This window comes from Perna viridis, chromosome 10 (assembly GCF_037379345.1).
Source record: "Perna viridis isolate PV_CMFRI_1.1 ecotype Kerala chromosome 10, ASM3737934v1, whole genome shotgun sequence".
Taxonomy (NCBI): Eukaryota; Metazoa; Mollusca; class Bivalvia; order Mytilida; family Mytilidae; genus Perna; species Perna viridis.
In genome coordinates, this window is record NC_142454.1 from 10,916,728 (window position 1) to 10,936,768 (window position 20,041).

At 32.7% G+C, this 20,041-nt stretch overlaps 1 pseudogene across 1 annotated transcript in view; it reads right to left on the reverse strand.

Annotated features, from left to right (window-relative positions):
• Positions 1 to 874: 874 nt before the first annotated feature.
• Positions 875 to 20,041, reverse strand: part of LOC148604506 (uncharacterized) — a 35,778-nt pseudogene continuing 16,611 nt past the window's right edge. Inside the window, exons 5-10 of the transcript XR_015916212.1 lie at positions 19,348 to 19,411; positions 16,207 to 16,259; positions 12,108 to 12,179; positions 10,550 to 10,594; positions 9,774 to 9,833; positions 875 to 7,435 (exon numbers count right to left, since the gene is read on the reverse strand). The product of XR_015916212.1 is annotated as an uncharacterized LOC148604506 (transcript). The remainder of the gene's footprint in view (positions 7,436 to 9,773; positions 9,834 to 10,549; positions 10,595 to 12,107; positions 12,180 to 16,206; positions 16,260 to 19,347; positions 19,412 to 20,041) is intronic.

Genomic DNA, 20,041 nt, shown 5'->3' on the forward strand with positions numbered 1-20,041 from the left:
AAACTTGTCTGATCCTTATCGATCAGAAATTCAACGTAATGGGGTAGTACCTTTCCGTTACCCAATCGTAGAACATCGTGCTCTATCCTTAGCAAAATCGTAATGTAACCGTGCTAGCACGCACTTATTCGTAAGTAACCGTACAAGACCCTGGCAATTACTAATCTACGAATAAGGTAGTACAATGCAATTAGGTCATTTCTGAAAATTTGGTCTCATTTTGTTGAAATAAAGCTGTTTTGAGGCAGTCCACACAGAAATTTCTAGTGTTTTGTCAGAAAAAAGTACATATTTTTTTAAATCCCTGGTGTGTGGAGGTTCAAGTCATTTATAAGTAATTTAGTGATTATTCTTATAAAATCCAGTAGGCATGGTAACATACTGAAAAAAATATTACTGAGTTTTAGTACAAATCATGGGTGCCTTTCCAAAACTAACAGCCAAATGCTATGTTTTATAAAATATCAGGCACTTAGACACTACCACAGGATGAAAACATGCATGGAGTAGGTGGAAAAAAGGTAATTAGATAATTAGATGAAGGGAGTGTTATCTATATGTAATGTAAAGCTACTGAACAATCTAATTATTTACATAAATGTTGTCTTTGAAAGTGATTTACCTTCTGGAAGTCGTTGGCGATCCGTATTTTTAATTTTCAAATATGCATTACCGGTATTAGGATAACAAAAGGCTGAAAATTGAATTTTGCATACTGATATTTTTTCTTTCAAATTCAATAATGACCTGTGATATTAATATTGCCATTTTTCGGATGTTGTCTTAGTTGAGAAGTTTATTTCGGCAGTTCGTTTTCCACATTCTAGCTTATTTTTTTAAGTTTGTTTGCTGAATTAAGATCAAGAAAAAAGTCTTGCACTTCGAAGTTTTATTTCTTAAGGGAAAAGTATGTGAACATAAGCAATAATATAATGTATACACAAGAAAAAATAAATAGACAATATTGTGAGTCATTGAAATCAGCTTGGCAAGAAATAATGGCGTATGAACAAAGACAGTCCTGGGATGATTGAAAAACTACTTTTTACCAAACCTTGCAACTTTAAACGCAAGTTTTTGTACAAATCAAGCAAAAAGGGAAACATCGGAAACATGCGTGTTAAAAAAAAAACCCACCGATATGACAATACAATTTATTTCATGGATACCTTCTCTACTTGAAAAGACAATTATTTGATACTAAAATTTGCTCTAATATACTAAAAAAGAATGCAAGACAAATGAAGATTTCGGCAGTTATTTTCTCTTGAAAAGTTCAATATCAGTGAATTTTAATGAAATTATAACTCAATTTACCAAAGTGATATTGAAAATCTTGTCTTTTACCTCAAATCCGATGGTGCAAATAGTCAAATTCATATTTTCCACGGTTACACATTCACATTGACGAAATTTCAATGTATTTGGATTAGTTGCAACATCATCCAGATAAAGACTAAAATGTCCCTGTTTCAAAACAAGTTACAGTAAACAAAAGGCTCTCAAATGGCCTGAATTGCTCACCTGGCAAACCATTTCCTATTATCTTAGTAGGTATGTTAATGAATGCTGTCAGTTAAAACGAGTACCTAGGCACTGAAAAATGTTGGAACTGCCTTTTAAGTGTTTAAGAACCTCTGAAAAAAATTGGGCAGGACTACCGCTATGCCGTTTTATTCCACTGGGTCTGAGAGGTCATTTGCACACTATACATTTGCTTAGAAGGAACATAAAATAAAGTTAAACCTTGGCTATACAACATTTCCGTCACCATCTTTCAATTCAGGAGACAATGTTTACTAACTTAACCAAGTATCATTGAAATCAAAGCAAGAACAAAAGATATCGAGAAAATGACCATCCAGAACAAACTATCGTCGTAACCATCCAATTGAAATCACAATTTTACTTGAAGAATCCAAGAATCACTGAAATTCGATCAACTGGCGAAAATGGTCCGAAAATGGCCTAAAAAAATCAAAACTGGCAGACAACTCAAAATGTCCTGTTTATATAATCTTTAAGCTGAGGGAAAAAAAGCAAAAAAAAGCATTTTGATCCCAATGTTCTATTTTTAGTAACAACAGTCATGAATTTTGGCCGATGAAAAAAGAATTATATGATCAGTTTGTGCTGAAAATCCTAGAAAACAATTATGCCAACTTTTAATAAATTTTGTTCCACGGTTTCAGAAAAGATTTTTAAATTTGAAAGGGTGAAAAACGATAGAAAAAAATATATTTCAGAGGTCATTATCCTTACATCGGACGACGAATCACTTTGAAAATTTCGGCACAAGTCCTTCTTTTGGTGGTGAACAATGTTACTCTCCATCAGAATTTTGCTATATTCAAGTTTTTGAATTATTGCAAAAAAGTAAATTTTGACCCTCTATATTCTATTTCTAGTAACGGCGGCCATGTTTTTTTTTTGTTTAACCAATGAAAAATATAAAATTCAAATGATCGTTAGTGCGAAATACCCTTAAAACAATTATGCAAACTGTCATACTTTCTTTAAATTTTGTCCCATGATTTCAGAGAAGATCTTCAAAGTTGTACAGGTGAAAAACGATATAAAAATATGTTTCTAATCATTTTGAAAATGTCGACATTAATCCATCTGATGGTGAACATACCAACTTTCTTTAATTGATTACAGCACAGAAGTTTCTGAGGAGACGATTTTTGAAAGTGATAACATCAAAAACACCAAAAGGGTAATTACTACAACATGGATCAACAGATTGTTATGTCTTTACTGATCACACGATCTTTATTCACTGAATTAAACACGGCCAAATTATAAGTAACATTCATATAACCCACATTCATTTAAAATAGTTTCAAGATTGAGAATCCTCTATAAATGATGAAAAAATTATAGCACATTATACAATATATCAAACAACAAAAACTGTATCTTGACTCGAACAAAATAATTCTTACACCAAAAACCAATAATGCTATATTTGATTAGCACATCAATAGGATACTTGCCAAGTTCTCCATTCACAATACAGCAAAGAGTACGTCTGCATGTCTGTTTTCCATGTCAGGTCTTTGTCCCTGGATAGCATTCTTTTGACTACCGCTATAACCTTGGTTCCCTTGATTACTCTTACAAAACAATCTTATAACATTTTGAACAAAAGAGGTTGCACATCATTACATTGTACATTGTCATTACACAACACTTATATAACAGTGTATTTTGGGACTACCATAACATCAAACGGTCGGAGTTGAGTATTTGATCAATTTCTTCTGTTCTTCTATCAATGCTACATATAGCTTTGTTTTACTTGCCTTCTGAATTATTCCTTATTATTTTTAAAAATATCATCAAAGGAAGTAAACACTTTTTTCATATTTATATGATTATCTTTAGGAGTAAAAAATTTGCTAATTTATTACTAACATCCAAAAAGGATTCCCTCAAATTTTCAGTTTATTTAAAAACTAGGTCTTCATTTTTTCCCAGAAATAATAGAATATTATTAAGCTGAAAAATTGTCAGAAACATATTACAAGGTCATTAAAGATGTACTGAGTTATATAAAAGTAATTTCATTTGGACTATATTTTTGTGTAGTGTTCAAAATCAGTAGGGAAGTTCCAGGCATAAACCGATAGATCCCCCCCCCCAAAAAAAAATGTTTACACTTGCTTCAAAGTGCTTCTAGTTTAAAATTGTAATAAATGCAAGTCTGTTTTGATACATGCCAACTTTTCAAAATGCTCCTGGTTTTTTTTTAAAGATTACGTAGGCATAACAATTCTATAAATCCTTTTAATGGGTTTTCAAATTTATCTCGATTTTTTTTTGGGTATTTTAAAGGTAAGATACAATGAAGTTAAGTTATAAATGGAAGAGTTTACAATCAATGTAACCAAAATTCTAGCGGAAATCAAACGAATGTAATCCAGGGACAAAGACAGACATGGACAACAGACAAACACAACAAAGAACATGAAGTAACTGACATAATGAAGTAACAGAAGTAAATAAGCAACTAGAACTCCATTAAAAACTAGGAACATGGAACAGGTGGACCGGCAGGGTAAGCGTCCTCAGCTTTTCTAGAAACACTCATCGAGTTGCTCACAAAAAGTCCGGGGTATACGAAAGAGGAAACGAAAACTTTGACACGTTCAATAAATCAAGGTGCAGATGGATGCGTCGCCACGATCCACGAGTTTATGATAACGGCCATAAAACTTCTGTAGGGATGACTTCAACTTTGTAGCAACATAACCCTGATCCAGAAGCCTAGTTGTATGAAGTCTAGCGCGATACAAAAAGCCTGCATAGTTACAGTAAGCTCTGGCATAACGTATGAGTTGTGATATGAAAACTCCATACGCAGGTGCTGTAGCGATGTTGCCACAGGTTAAAGGAAAGTTGAGAATTCTAAATGAAAAGTCATCACGTTTGTCTTAATGTTTGGTCAATATTTTTCCTTTACCGCCGATCTCTAAGTGCAGGTATAAATTGCTCTCAAGAAACTTTAGCTTAGGAGCTCTCATGGTGGAATCCCCTAAAAATAGTGGCAGTTGACTAACACGTCCTTTCAATACAAAAGAGCATAGCGCCCATATATCAAAGAGCAGTTTCATTTTCCCCTAACAATATATCAACTATTTCAACGTGGTCGTCGTTATTAATTCTTCTAACCACAGTTTCTAGGCTGTTTCCAAAACTATCACTGATGTCAGTTTCAGCACCATGTTGAACTAAATATTGTGTTACGGATTTATGTCCATTTATGGCACTTTTCCACAGAGGTGTTTCTCCTAAATTATTCTTCTGATTAATATTGGCACCATAAGTAACCAATAATTTGGTAAGTGAATCATTCCCAGAAGTGGCAATTTGATGGAGTGGTGTATCGCCATCTTTATTGGCCTTCTTTACATCAGCATTATTCTCTATTAGTATTTTCGCAATGTCGGTTCTGTTCTCATAGCATGCAACGTATAGTGGAGTCCATAAATCCCTGTCTGTAGTGTTCACATTAGTGGTATGTTTTAATAACAGCCGTAATATGTCGGAGAACCCTTCCCGACATGCAATGTAAATTGCATTCAAACCACCACTGTCAAGGCACTCCGTGTTTACACCTTGATCTAAAAGTAACTTCAGTATAGGAATGTGTCCGTTCTCACATGCAATATGTAGCGGTGTTCTACCGTATTTATCTTTCATATTCAAAGCAGTAACTTTTTGTGAGGTACTTAAGTTTCCCCTTCTACATCTTTGCATTTTAACAAAAGTTCAACAATATCTGTATGTCCTTTTTGACATGCAATATGAAGCGGGGTATGTGTTTCCTTGTTTACACAGTTTTTGTCTGCGTTGTATTCAAGCAAACACTCTACGACATCAGTATGTCCATGACTAGTTGCAGCATGAAGAGGTGAATTCATCCCATTATTACAAAAGTTAATATCAGCATGTTTCAAAAGCAAAAGGTTCACTATTTCTGAATGTCCGTTCATTGCTGCAAGATATAACGGAGTATTGCCTTTCTCATCACCTTTGTCAACCTGAACATTTTCTTTCAACAGTTCCGTTGTGATTTCTAAATAACCCTTTTCACATACAATGTGAATAGGATTTTTTTTTCCATCTAATGTATCTATATTAAGATTTGCTTTTTGTTCGAGAAGAAGTTTAACAACATCTAATTTGTTCAATTCACATGCATGATATAATGCAGTTCTTCTTTTGTTATCTACACAATCGATATTTGCATCATGGGACAGAAGTAACTTACATATTTCAATATGTCCTTTCCGACATGCTAAATGTAATGGTTTTAGACCTTTCTGATCAGAAACATTTACTTTCGCATTTTTTTGCAATAATATTAAAGCTAAATTTATGTGTCCATTATTACAAACCAAATGCAGCGCTGTATCTAAAGTAAAAGGGTTTTGTTTGATTGCGGCTTTCTTTGACAAGAGAGATACAACTGTTTCAACATAACCTCCTGCACATGCAAGATGTAACGGTGTATTTCCTTTTTTATTCGTTGCATCAAAAAATCCATTCCTTTTTAACAATACTTCAACCACAGCTTTGTGTCCTTTAATTGCTGCAAGATGAAGAGGGGTATTTTCATTATTATCCTTCATGTTTACTCTCGACCGGTCCAAATCAGCAAAGAACTTAACATAATCGTCATATCCTTGATCAGCCACAGCATGTAATACAGTGGACTTGTTTGTGTCCTCTTTAAAATCTTTACAAGTAAAATTGTTACGTAGATAGTCTAGAAATAGGTTTCTAAATTCTGGGAGATTATTGTTGGTGTCCAAGAATACATCCCAAAATAATCCTGACTTTATATCCATCAACAAACGATCAAAGTAGAGTTGATCAAAACCTGGTGGAATTGATACACATTGATTTGTTGCTCTATATTTACTAAATTGATCAAGTGTAAATCTGTCCTTTAAAACTGACCATTTCCCATACTTAAGTAATGATTTCATAATATATTTACTAACACAAAATGTTATACCATTGAATAATTTTTCACTTTTGAATTTATACATTGTGTTTTTTTCAACTACAAAAGAACCTTTCAAGGACACCAAGTACTTTAAAAGTAATTGTTTAGTAGGAGCTGATTTAAGACCAACTTCACGAAACAAAAAATTTAGCTTATCATTATCTTTATGATTTTCGTTAGTGAGTAGGTCAATTTTGATTGAATTGCCTAAAATAACTATCAATGAAAATATTATGAAATTGATATCCAAGTGTTTGAACAATTGGTCTATTTCATACTTTATATACATGCAAGGATTTACAACCTCTTCAAATCCACCTGCTGTTTTTACACTACAATAATAACATAGTTGTGGAAAAAAATCGAATTCCATAAGTACCTTATCACCTAGCCCATTAATTTCATCACCGATATAAGAATGTCCAATACTTCGCCTTTCACTTATGTTAAGACAAATACCTTCAGACAGAAAACATATTTCAATAAAAGGCAATAGACACCTATCATCAATTAGATTATATACATATGACCTACATGTGGCTATAAGTTTTAAATCCTTATTTCTAGACAATAAGATTTGAACTCGCTGGTTTTGTTTTCCCCACCAATCTCTGTTATGCTCTTCAATAAAATGTTTTCCAAATATATCATCGATGAAAAGCAATTGTTTTCCTTTTGGCTTTGAATATCTTATTGTGTCATTTATGTCACACACAAGCATCAAATCATATCCCTCTGACTCAGTCATATAGAGGGTAACATAGTTAGCAGTTACAGTTTTACCACACCCAGGAGGTCCTGTTATAACAACACACTGATTTGTCCTAATAGATTCCTTTACAGCAGCTGATGCTCTGGTCGGTACAAACGTTTTTAAAGCGTGTTTCCAATTGTCAACTTCATGTTGCTGTAACTCTGGAGAAGAAAGCAAGCATAGTCAACATCCATGCAAAAACCTTAAAAGTGTCATTTATAATATCAATTTCTTTTACAATGTTAACATGATTCTAATGCCCGATATCTAGCACCATTAAAATTCTTTAACTTGTAATATACTTATTCGATTCAGGAGCATGTTGTACTTCTTGTTGGTAAAAAAATATAGTTCAACATGGTAGTTTTGTTCAACCTAATGAACACAAACTTTGGCGAGCATATAATTTTAACATAGCATGAGTAATATACCAGTAAGGATAATTTCAGTGTTGTCGACTCAACGGGTTTATTTTTATCAAAGAAAACATTCAGTTGTATACCTGGTCATGCTAGGCATACTCTAACCAGTATAGAAGTTGAAACTGGACCCCACCCTAAATCACTAACAATTTATACCATTTGTATGTAAAGCGACACAAAAAGTCATTGAAAAGAATCCATCAATTAGGAGCAAAATCTTTGTGACAATGTTTTATTTTATCATTCCATACAATGAAAATGGTAAAGCCCTACAAAGCAAGAAGTTCACATCAGATAGCACCCAAAACTGCTTACAAATGCATATGCCCATAAAAGTAAAGCAACACTCCAAAGGAGGTGGGGAGATAAAGGGTCTTAATTGCCTAAAATTCAACTGAAAATTAATCATAAAGTATTGAATGATTATAAAATTAGCCCTATCAATTGTTCCATTAAGTCACTGTATGCACACCTCCAGAAATGTGTAAAATTCCGAATCCCACACATATGAAGCACAAGAAACACGCACATGAAGCACACGATTCACGAAAGACACAAAACAAGTTGCACGATACATGAATGCTTGTGTCGACCGGAAGTATTCATCCCAGTTATTGGTATATTTTGGACTGTACCTTGCGAAACGAAACTAATAATAGATTATGTACTTCTGTTCATCGTATTTTAATTATTGATTGATTGATTGTTGGGGTTTAACGCCGAAGCAACAATATTTCAGCTATATTCATGCGATTAACACGAGATGGATGAAAAAATGAACATGAAATGATGATGACATGATAAAGGGATGGGACACTGTAATGTATAAAAATAAACCATTAGTGTGAGAGATCAGCGGAGTTTGTCTTGCATGCTACAAGTGCATTTATGTTAAAGTCTGTATTATGTATCTTTAGTTATAGATAAGATTGGATAGCCAAAACAATGCGTTTAATTCCGAGGCCATAAAATAACACCAATACAATATTACATTGGCGACGAGGATGGTGATTTTCTCTATATATAAAAAGAAAAAACAAATAAAGGATGAGGATTAAATTCCAATACAACTTTTAGTGAAGATTAAATTCTGATATATACGTGATAGGATTAAATTCCGATTTCACATTAAAACAATGGCTAGACATTTGGACTTGCATGCACCAGAATTTCTTTAAGTTATTGGTGAAACAAATCTTGCAAAATCCTGAGAACAGTATTTAATACGGTTCGAGTATGAATGTTTTTTTTTGCCAACCAAAACCAAATCACATCTAAGTGATGACATGCATGTCTCCTAAAGATTTCTGTAAACAAATTTCACCCAGGCTCTCATGCTACACAATACTTTGTGTATGCTGGAAGAAAATATGACAAATAATGAGGTTGTTCTACAAGTTGATTATTATAGTCTCATGTCCTATAGCAGATGTAATTTAAGAATTTCAAGGTAAGAATTGACCAATTTAACATACCCTACTTTACAAAGTGACATGTTGAGCAATGTTTCTTATTGTGCTAGCTCACAGAAATAAAAGCCCACAGTTAGGCATGCAACTCCACTTGGTCATATTATTTTGACTCAAATCTAATCAGTCTATCTCCTTAAATACTACATGCTTTACTGAGAAACAATGACTACCATATCTAAAGTCTAAAGTGTGACTAAAACAAATAACTTTCAGCAATTTAGGCCAGCACCCTAACCTGAGACAAAGTCGCAGTCCCAGTGTCCCCATGTGGCAAGGAAAAATATATGAATATCTGTCTCACCCTAAAAGTACTTTTCTGGACATCATTTGATTAACAACATTATATCCAAATGAAAAGGAATGATGATAAACAACTAAAGCTCTATACACGCAAAAGCAGTTTCTTAAATTCCCCTCCCAAAAAGTGTCTTCATCAACATATTTCAGTGAAAAACAACCTCATCCAAGCTGTAACTAACAATTTACCAAAGTTTGGAAGAAAAATGAAAAAAATGAAGGTTGTATCTAGGCAACAATATAGTGCATAAACTTCTTACAGAACAGTCAAAATTGTTCCACCACCTACAATAATAAAGTCTTCTTACCTTTGATATTAAATGGGATTTCGTCATGAAGGGCCTTCATATATGTTGGTTCACTTAAATCTAAAAACAAAAAAAACAAAAAGATTATTATTGCCTGAAATTACCAAAAGATTTATTTCCTACTTGCCAAATTTTTAAAAGTCTTGTAAAATTTGACATCGACATAAATCAAATTAACTTAAGAGGTTTTTTCTTATGTCAAACATGCCATAAATATTATGTTTCATATTTTTCTATTATACATGCTTTTCTGATGAATCCATCATTCAATACAATTCTCCTAGTGAAAGTTTTCATTGTTCTGTTTGAAATTGATATTTACAATGAAACAAACATACATGCAATACATTTTCAGCACATGTTTGGTTTATGCTAGTTACCTTTATTAATCACATTAAAATGAAATAGATGACCTTTACATTCACTTCCATACCAGAAAAGTTCTTTAATTATATCGAGCTCAAATATGATCAGCAAGTACAGCATTGGGTGACATAACAATGGGAGCCAAGGGAAAAGGAACTTGATTCGATTATATTACTATCAGAAATTTTTAAATGATACATTTATTATAGAAGAATTTCAAATATTTTAACGTTCTGAGACCTATTCCACGTGACTATATGTATTACTGCTCTTGTAGCCTTCAAATCTGATTTCCTTTCTTTGTCTAGTATAAACGAAGTAAATTGCGAAATGTAAAAATAATTTATAGCAATGTACTGTTAAAACATATAAAAATCGGTGAATGGACTAGTTAGACATGTTATACTTACCTCCAAACTCACGTTTTGAAAGTATATACAGTATAAATGCAACTCCTGGAAAATGAAAACCTCAAGATATATATAAAATATATACAAAATATGAAATTTATTTTAAAAAATGTTTTGCAAAGTAGTTGGGGGGGGAAAGGAAGTAAGGACACACCAAAACAAAACTAAGTTATAAAGTTTTGAAAACCCAAATTCTTTTTTGGAGTATGGCACTTTGTCATACAATTTTTAAAAGATCCATTTTATATATTTATAGAATTTAAGTTATCTAGTCTAAGACATCTTTGCAAAATGAACACATTCACTAAGGATATAGACCCAAAAGATACCTTCAGACAACTTTCACGGAAAAAATAGGAGTGTAAGTTATATAGGTGCTATCTAAGTATCAGAGAAATAAGGAAACAAAAAAAAAAATATCCTTTATAAAACAAAGCTGTAAAGCAGAAATTTAAACCCCAACAATATCCAATTTATTTCAAATGAAGTGCTCAAGAAAAGGGCCAAGATATTGTAAGTTAAAAATAGCAAAAATCATCAATTTTACTTTGTCAGAAGAACCAAGAAGTTTCATGCATTGTCAGGCTAGACATGACTCCCACTGGTGCTGGAATTTAGTATCAAACAACACCTAAAATCGTTTACGATGAATGTCCATCAATATAAAGCCACACACAAATTTGCAAACAATTCATCCACTAGGAGCAATTATTTAAGTGACGAAAAGTTCCATGAAACAGGAAGTTGAAAATTGGACAGTACCCAAAGTGGTTACAATGTATGCAATGCAGATCTGACTGGTGTGGAAGCTTATGATGCCATTTCATTGAGAACATTCACATATACAATAAAGTTATATAGTAAAGCATTATAAATTGCCTGCTTCTTCTGGCTCATTTTATCAACAACCGGGGTCACCCAAATACTAATCGAATCCATATTGTAATACAAAATGTTTATAAACTTCTGAAACATTCAGAGAAATAATTTCATTCAAACTCCTGTAACATAACTTTATTTTTCAGCCATAATTTACTTTGCAGTTCAGGTCATAACTTCCTTTATTCAATACCTGACCTTTCAGATAATAATAATAGTGTACAAGGTAATAGACATATGTACACTTATACTTAGTTAAGTCATATGAAATGCTAATTTTTCACCAATTTTTCATGAATGTTTTAAGTCAAACCCCCCACAAAGTCAATACCTATCCCGCTTTTGTGATTAATTTTTATAAAGATTCGATACTATTGACTACTACTTAAGTAAAAACTAGAAAACTTGAAAGCCTGAAGGAACAAAATCCCCAAAATAGCACAAAATTAATTCGTATTTCTTATGGTGTGTCTTTCTGATGAAAGCAAACAACTGGGCACCAAAATATGTAGATGAATTATCAACTTAGTTTACATTTTAAAACATAGCTGTATTCAAAACTGTAAAATATAAACTGAGGTATATATATATATATATCTATATATATATATATATATATATATATATATATATATATAAATGAGGTACCTAATACACACTGAAAATATAGTTCACCTACCTGCTGTTACAAAAACTGTATGTAGAAATGTAACACCAATAGCACCATATTTAGGAGAAACAGGCTTATTTCCTACCAAAAAAAAAATAAATTAAGTAGATTTGATTATTCTCCAATAAAAGTTTACTCCAAAAAATATATATTTTGTGTTATTACATCTCTTGATGTCACAGATTCCTTTCCAATGTAATACAGATATAAATGTATCTAAAGAAGCAATGACAAAATCACAAATGCTTAAAATGCCATGCTACTAATTCAGTAAATGAAAGTTTCTGAAGTAGCTATGTCAACATTAATAAAGGTTCCACAGTGTCATTTTAAGGCTTAAACATTTGCATTCACCATATTCAATAGATTCTTTCATGTGAATAACTTCGTTTCTTGAATACAATTATTGCCCATTTATACTGTGTACACCAGATCCAATGAGGTTTTAACTTGTTCTTCTGGATGCTTGAATTATTTTACATCGATGTTATTTTCAGACCTATTTGTTCTTTTCATACTAAGATGTACACATCACTATTGACCAAAATATAAATGTAGCATGTTTTCTGTTTAGAGCAATCAATTATTTCTGATGAATTTTTAAGTGATGCTCTTTGGCATATCTGGCTATAACATTCAGCATTATTTGCATCTCATACAGATTATTAATGAATGTATTCAATTTCTGATTGGGCCCGTTTACTCTGAAACATAATCCGCTTTGCGGATTATTCAGCTTAATGGGCCCAAATTAGGTTATAGCGTATAAACTTATCAGAAATTGAATACATTCATTATATTTTAATTAAAAATAAAAAAAATGATATATCCATCACTTTTATTCACACTGAGTAAACAACAACTTCAATTTTCCCTCTGTGTAATATAACTAGTAAACAAATTGGTCGCCATTTTAAAATCTGCGGCAAGACGCTGTCATTTCATCACAGCTGGGAAATGTTCAGTTTTTTTCCAAAATTGAAGACACAGTTATTAAAGCAGGAATTTGACATAAACCCGGCGGACATAAAGTTAGTTAATAATTTATTGTCACAAAAACGTTTCAACGTTACAATGTGACTGAAAACGTTGTTTCGGATGTTGACAAACAAAAAGTAGTTCCGTAAAAGGTGGGCGTTGCCTAAATAGCAAGTTAGTTTATACAATTGAAACAATGTTGATATTTGTCAACAAACCAATCAAATATCAGGATTCTCATCAAATTAAAATATTTTGAAATTATGGCAATATCATCTGCACAGGTAGGTGCTTCTATGTATATGTCTCCCATATGACATCCTAGTGAGTATTGTTCTTAAGTTCAATCAATACATATTGTACAAATATAAGTGAACAGATAGAATTCCCACCCTTCCCTTACTCCTTGCTTTATTTTGAATGGTCTGCTTACCCCATCATTTGACATTTGACTTGTTAGCTGAGTCCATCAAATAGGCCTCTAGCCATTTTCTAGTAGATAGGATGCATATTTTGGTCAAATGCAGTGTTGATAAGTATGAACTATATTGAGAGCTGATTGCACTTCTACTACACATATGTAGAAATATTCATGCTCTTATTTGTTTTCATAGTGGGCTTCCGATATTCGCAAACTAGTCATAATTCGTGACAATTCTTCAGTTAATCCAAACTGTAGAGATGTTTTTGATTTTTTAAAAATAAAGTACTTAAACATGTACCTGTCAATCATAGTTTATATAACACTTCAATCATTTTGATTTCAACAATGGAATCCTTGTCTATCAAGCACGTCTTTGATTCAGATGGAAAAGACACTGGTTTATGAATATGTGTTCTTACTATAAATATATACCCTGATAAAGAACCATTTTTGAATTATCAGTTACAGATAATTGACAATTTGACAACTGACAATTGACAAATTTGATAGTTATTTCAATTCTTTCCTTGTTATTTGCCTTTAAGTAAATTGTTACAATATTTTTTTGTACAAAATGATTTTAGTTGTCCCATTAGGCAAGCTTCTCTTGGATTTTACTTGTCTGGCTGTTTTTAATTTTGATATCAGATAATTTGACAAGCCTTATTGTTGAGTTCTGCAGTTTGGTTGATTATAGGTATGCAATAAAACAACTATAAACTAGAATTTTTAATATTGATATCCAATCCATGGATCTTTCTATGGAACACTAGCTAAATTTCATACCAATCCATTGACTTTCATTCAAATTATTGTGAGAATACCAGAATATTTAAAAAAATGTTTGCATTTTTTTGCCCTAAATTTAGGGTGTACAATTTCTTTAAGATTCTTACATTTTCAAAATAAAGTAATTGTACCAAAAAAAAAAGATAAGTGTTTGTAATTCACCCTCTTTTGAATAGTTTTCCTAACTGTTATCTTCATATTGACCCAAATCAATCCAAGCTAGTTACTCTGAAACATTTGAATCACAATCCACAAAATAGATCCCACCTCCCTTCGTAGAATGGCCCCTACATTTTTCATAGATATACACTTACAAGCACACACAACCTACTATCTGGAAACCCAGATGTTAAGCAATGATTACGAGAACGTTAAAAATGATACCATTACCGGGCCCCCCCTTTTGTTTTGCAGTGCTATAAAATTGCAAAAATGTAAAGTTCTCTTTTTACATGACAATTACTTTTATAGGTACACTTTTTGAGATATTTAGGTTTCCACATGCACGATTCCAAAACGCACTCTTAACACCTACCGAACACACGATAAACGAATGCTTCTATCATGCATTTAAATGGACACTCAAAGTATGCGTCTAAACGCACAACAGACAAAAGATGAAAAAAATAATAAGACAATTGAATTAATGAAAATATATAAATTATTAATAGCAAATAATATAAAAAAATAACAGCTAAATTAAGGAAATGATCACAGTACAAAAGTAAACAAACGCTTCAATAGTGTTTCTACAAGCATTTGTTTAAATGCTCCCGACGTGCGTTTAAACAAACTCTTGTATTGGGCATTTAAATGAATACTTATATCGTGCAATCATCATGCATTCAAAAAAACGCAAAACAATATATAAATGCACGATTAACAATGCACGAACACTAAAATGGGAAACATGAATGTTTCAAGGAGTGCAGTCGTCCTACAACTTCGAATCAATGAAGAGTTTTGTTGGCCTAACCATGAAGATAGATCATCAGTTTAAAGCTGTTTTATCAAACAGGTTTTTTTTTTAAATGTATGCTAAAAGATTCCTAACCCTTATTCAATGAATGAGTCATTTTTCGCCTTTCAAGACCAATGACTCTTATAGTCATCCGAAAACTTCAACCCAAAGGAAACTTTCAAAGGGCACTTCAGGGCAAAGACAGATGATTACTTCTATTTTTTTCCTTTTTAATATAACATAGTTTTTTGGATAAAAAATGTTGTTTGATCCCTGTGTTCTGTAAATATACAAAGCAGTCATGTTTGTTACACTATCATTTAAATCCACATAACACAAATGCAAAATCTTAAATCTCAAGTGGAATTAGAAAAGAAGACTTTTGGCAAAGTTTATGATGACAGTATACTTGGTGTTGATCTCCAAGTGAGCGAAACATTTGAGGTCTTCCTGCTTCAACAAAGTATTACTGCAATCGTGAATTGAAGAAAATAAGTGCAAATTTATTTTTAAAACATTGAAAAACTACCTCAACTAAGGGAATTAGTTTAGCAGTCATGACTAAGGGGGTTAGATACATTTCTTTGCTTTCTGTTTTCCAACTTATCTTACCCATAAGCTTGCAGACATGACTAAGCCCTTTAGTTAGGGTAATTAAGGGAAACAAGACTCTAGTGGAAATCTAAAGAATGTAACCCAGGGACAAAGACCAGACATGGAAAACAGACACAAACAATAAAGAACATAAAAACTAAAAAGTGGGAGCATGGACCAGGTGCACTGGCAGGGTAAGTGTCTTCTGACTTTCTAGAAACACCTGCTGATATGGGATAGTGATACAAAATTATTTTTTCCTCATTTTGTAATTTCAAAAATAAATAGTCTAGAGAAATCCCTAAAAAACTAAATAATAAGCATGCATTTTCTTGTAAGATTTTCATATTGGATGCATATACCTTGTGATGTTAGCTTTAGCAAATCAATGGACTGCTCTGGAATAACAGTTGGACTGTAAAAATAAATATATCTTCATTCAAATTTCATTTAAATATCAGTAATACAGTTTAATGTAATTATATGTCATAATTAGATCTCATCTCATCTCACTTTTACCTGGTCAGAATTAAGCTAAAACTAAGGGTTTTGGAGATATATGCGAAAAAAACTGTCTGATCCCTATGTTATATTTTTAGTAACAGCAGACATGTTTTTGACAAATCAAAAATCCCCACATCAGTTCTATGGAGGATACCTCTAGGAACATTTGTACCAAGTTTAGAGCAGAACAGTTTTGAAAAATTGTTAAGATAACAGATGACGACAACGGATGTCAAGTGATGGCAATAACTCACATGGCTTTTGGCCAGGTGAGCTTGAAAGGACAATACCTCCAACATGACAAAACCTATTTACACTAGAAATTGACTACAAAATTAGTAGATCTTATCATGCTGAACACTTGGACATCTATGTCAAAATCAGTTTTGGAGATATATATGGAGCTACCGTCCAACTCCAATGTTTTATTTTTACTGACAGATCAAAAATCCCCACAAAACTTCTAGGCAGAAAACCCTATAGAAAATTCGTGTCAAGTTTGGTTCTCAAATTGATCCAGTGGTGTCAAATGAGAAATGGATAAAAAAAATTTTTAATCAATGATAGAAGAAACTAATTAATGGCAATAGCGCCTTTAGCCCATTGGGCCAGCTGAGCTAAAGAAGTAAATCAATCTATCAGTGTATATTTTTGTCAGGATCATTTTTTCCATAATATGATTTTTAATGTACAAAACTAGAGAGCCTGTATCGCCCACCTGGTCAAAATAGATATTTTTATCTTTCTAAAGCTAGACTCTTGACCTTAGTGATCCACCAGGTTTTCATACTACAAAATAAATCTGTCAGTCATTTTTTCATTAATTAAAGAGCAATAGCTCCAACACTGATGGACATATCTTCATGAAACGTTAGGCATAGGTTGATCTCACCAAGCTGATCAATTTTTCCCAGTGAAAACTCGACTAAACTCCTTGGTTTTCAAGTAATTTCCACCAATTCTCAATTTTAATAGTGACCTGACATTGTTTTTTGACGAATCAATATTCTCTACACAGATTGTTAAGAATATCCTTACATTTATGCCATGTTTGGTTACAATCCATCGTACAAGAAGTCTTTGAGTAAAAGATTTTTGAAGTTGGAAATTCAGTAAATACAATCTATTTCTGGACCCATTCACTCATCAAGGCCTTTCTGAAAATGTTTGTATGTGTCCGTCTCATAATAATGAACAATTTTACTGCCTGCCATATTTTAGCTAAACCCAACTGTGTTTGAGTTATGTGCAAAATTAGGCAACATGACCCCAATGGTCTATTTTTAGTAACAGTAGTCATGTTTCTGCCAGATCAAAAACCCCCATGAACAGATTTTCGAAGATATTCTACCTAGCATTCATACTAAGTTTTGTTTCAATCTATCTTGCAGTTTCAGACGAGAAGATTTTCAAAATTGGAAATGTAAAATTTTGAAAATAAATCCATTACAGACCTATTACTCATTCAATTGTCAATGGATCTTTCTGAAAATTTGGGCTTACTGAACAATTTTATGCCCTGCAAGATTGTCAATGAGCAGCTCAGGACTCCACTAAAAACTGGGAAAATGGACCAGGTGTCCCCCTGATTTTCTAGAAACACCCACCAAGCTATATTTAAAAAGTCAAATACAAGGTTAACAAAGGTTTAACATTGTCATCATGTGAAGCTAGTGCTTTCAGGCAATTTGATGAGATTACAACTTGTCCAAATTGAAAACTAGGTTGTCCTTAGGTTAAAACATGTTTGTAAATACATAAAATTTGGTTGTCATTTGAGCAAGTATTACAACTTCTACTTGTCTGAATGTTTATTTTACTTGCCTCCTGCAATATGACAATCTTTAACAGGCCCTGTAGACGGTAGAGGAACGGAAAACTATGACAATGTGAACAAATCTGTTTTCATGGTGCAGATGGATACACTATAACGATCCACAAGCTCATGATGACTACCATACAACTTCTGTAGTGATGACTATGTCATGTAGCAACATAACCCAGTTCTAGAAACCTATATAATTGTAAGAGGTCTAGCATGGTACAAAAAGTCTGCATAGTTATGGTAAGCTTTGGAATAACGTATGATTTGTGATATGAAAACTCCATATGCAGGTGCTGAAGGGATGTTATCACAGATTATACGACAATACGGAATGATAAGTCATTAAGTTTGTCATACCAGTATTATTTCTACATTTTTGTTCAAACATTAAAATTTAATTTCTGACAAAATGCACATCCTAATATGGTAATTAAATTAATCACCCCAATAAATTTTATAACAATCTTGCAAGTAGTTGAGGAAGAGTTGTAGACAACACCAAGTTTGCTAAAAAACATTTAAGTTCAACAGACATCATTTCTACAACTTTGGTCCAAACATAAATTCCTGAAAGTATGCACATCTCCATGTGGCTTTTTTACATCCCACAAAAATTCAGAACGATGCAACAAGCTGCTTAGAACCTATATACCCCCAAACTTTGTTTGTGGCGGTTATAAAAATTGATTCAGTTTAAAATTCAAGAAGTGTGTAAGTTATTCTGGGTATCATTTTGATATATATTTTTACAACCAATTTAAAAATTGCTGTCTAATATTGAGCTTTACCTTTTCATTCAGTTAACATGAAATAGAACCAACCTACAGATGAGGTTGAACAAAGGAAAAATACTAGGCTGTGTCCTTAAAAATATTCTCTATAACAAAGTTGGTGCTCAGTTAATGTCTATACACTGTAACATAACATATGAAAAAAGAAAACATTTTTTTGCCAGAAAACAATTTCATTTATTTTAGAAGAAGGACATGTTATGTTGTGGCAACATCATAATAAAGTAATGTTTGGTTAGAGACAATCACTTGTAATATCCTGTTGATGCAATATTTGACTGCAAAATAAAACAATTGCAGAGTAGATACTAATTTAATGATTTTACATCATGTCTACCACTCTTTCACTTACCCTTTTAGAAATAAGACACAAAAAAACTTACCCCATTGATATGTCAGAACAATTAAATTTCTTTTTCCAGTTATTGATAGATATACATTCATAATCTGTAATAAAAAAGAAAGATAAAGAGCTCAGTGAAGGGGCATAATGAAACCATCCTAGAATGTTAAAATCTGTGTCTACTTGGGACAAATTGTGGACACAATATTAGTTTTTTTTGCAAACAAGCATAGGGACTAAAACAACTAGGTTTGACACAGTATTGCACAATATTTGAAAGAGTAATCAAGGGAACCATGGTTATAGTGGTAATCAAAAGAATGTAATCCAGGGACAAAGACCCGACATGGAAAACAGACATACACAACAAAGAACAAAAAGTAACTAAATCATACATACAAAGTAACAAAAGTAAATGAGCAACTCGGACTCCACTAAAAACTGGGAGCATGGACCAGGTGCACCGGTAGGGTAAGCGTCCTCTGCTTTTCTAGAAACACCCGCCGAGTTGCTCATAAAAAGTCATGTCCGGGGTAGACAAACGAGGAAAGGAAAACTATGATCCGTTGAATAAATCAGCTTTCACGGTGCAGATGGATACACCAACGATCCACGAGTTCATGATGACGAGCATAAAACTTCCGTAGTGATGACTTCAATCTTGTAGGAACATAACCCTGTTCCAGAAGCCTATTTGTTATGAAATCAATTAAGGGTCCAAAAAAATATTCTGC